The sequence below is a fragment of the Hemitrygon akajei genome, chromosome 5 (assembly GCF_048418815.1).
Source record: "Hemitrygon akajei chromosome 5, sHemAka1.3, whole genome shotgun sequence".
Taxonomy (NCBI): Eukaryota; Metazoa; Chordata; class Chondrichthyes; order Myliobatiformes; family Dasyatidae; genus Hemitrygon; species Hemitrygon akajei.
The window spans coordinates 113,699,934-113,701,815 of NC_133128.1; positions in this window are offsets into that span (position 1 = coordinate 113,699,934).

Below are 1,882 nucleotides of genomic sequence, written 5' to 3' on the forward strand. Positions count from 1 at the left end.
TAACTGACAGCCTGGTAGTTTTGGAGAGACAAAAGAGATGCTAGAATTTGTAGCAACAAATAAGATGCTGGAGAAAGCCAGTGGGCCAGGCAGCATGTGGGGCTGGGGGTGGGAAAACTTAGAACAGTGTATCACAATACAGGCCCTTTGTCTTACAATGCTTTGCCAACTTTTTAACTTAACCCAAGATCAATCTGCCCCTTCCCTCCCACATAGCCTCCATTTTTCTATCATCCATGTCCCTATCTAAGATTCTCAAATGTCCACAATGTATCTGCCCCTACCACCACCTCTGGCAGTGAGTTCCTAAAATACACCACTCTCTGTATGAAATCTTACCTCTGGCAACCCCCCCCCCCCATAGCTTCTTCCAATTATCTTAAAATTATGCCCCATTGTGAAAGAAGTGCTGGCTGTCCACTCTATGGATGCTTCTTATCATCTTGAACACTTCTATCAAGTTACCATAAGGACAGCTGATGTTTTGGTTTGGGACCCTGCATTTGGAATCCAGATGAAGTGCCTCAACCCAGATCATCAGTGTACATTTCTGTCCATAGATGGTTTATTGGTAGATTAGTAAATTGGTTATTTATTGTGATGTATACTGAAGTACCATGGAAAAATTGTTTTGCCTGCTATCTATACAGATCACTTCATCACATCAGTACACTGAGGTAGTACAATGTAAAATAATAACAGAATGTAGAATTGTGTTATTGTTACAGAAAAATGTAGCGCTGTGAGACAATAAGATAACAGTGTCAGAAATTTATTTCCAGGTATTTAGAGAGAAGAGTTTTACAAAACAAAAAGGACCACTTTTATGTAACATAGAACAGGCCTATTCAGCCCACAATTTTGTGCTGACCTTTTAACCTACTCTAAGATAAATCTAACCCTTCTCTCCCATGCCATTTTTCTATTAACCATATGCTTTTCTAAGAGCCCTTAAATGTATCTGCTTCCACCAAAGAGAAAAGAACAGGCAGAATAGACAAAGGAGAGTCAGTGAACTCCAACCTTCCTCCTCACCTTGGACACCCCACTCTGGATTTCTGCCTTTTCTGGATCTTTTCATCTCTAATTGCTGATGAGATACCAACTGGCTCGTTGCTTCAGGTGTGATAGAATCGGAGGGACAAGAGGGGGAGGTGTTGCATTGCTTGTCAGAGAAAATATTACAGCGGTGCTCTGGCAGGATAGATTAGAGGGTATTTGGGTGGAATTAAGGAATGGAAAGGCATAGTAACATTTATAGGGATGTATTATAGACCACCTAATGGGGAGCGAGCATTGGAGGAGCAAATTTGCAAGGAGATAGCAGATATTTGTAGTAAGCACTGGGTTGTGATTGTGGGAGATTTTAATTTTCCACACATAGACTGGGAAGCCCATACTGTAAAAGGGATGGATGGTTTGGAGTTTGTAAAATGTGTGCAGGATAGTTTTTTGCAGCAATACATAGAGGTACCAACTAGAGAAGGGGCAGTGTTGGATCTTCTGTTAGGGAATGAAATAGGTCAGGTGATGAAGGTATGTGTTGGGGAGCACTTCGGGTCCAGTGATCACAACGCCATTAGTTTCAATATAATTATGGAGAAGGATAGGACTGGACCCAGGGTTGAGATTTTTGATTGGAGAAAGGCTAACTTTGAGGCAATGCGAAAGGATTTAGAAGGAGTGGATTGGGACAATTTGTTTTATGGGAAGGATGTAATAGAGGTCATTTAAAGGTGAAATTTTGAGGGTACAGAATCTTTATGTTCCTGTTAGGTTGAAAGGAAAGGTTAAAAGTTTGAGAGAGCCATGGTTTTCAAGGGATATTGGAAACTTGGTTAGGAAAAAGATAGCTACAATAAATATAAGCAGCATGGAGTAA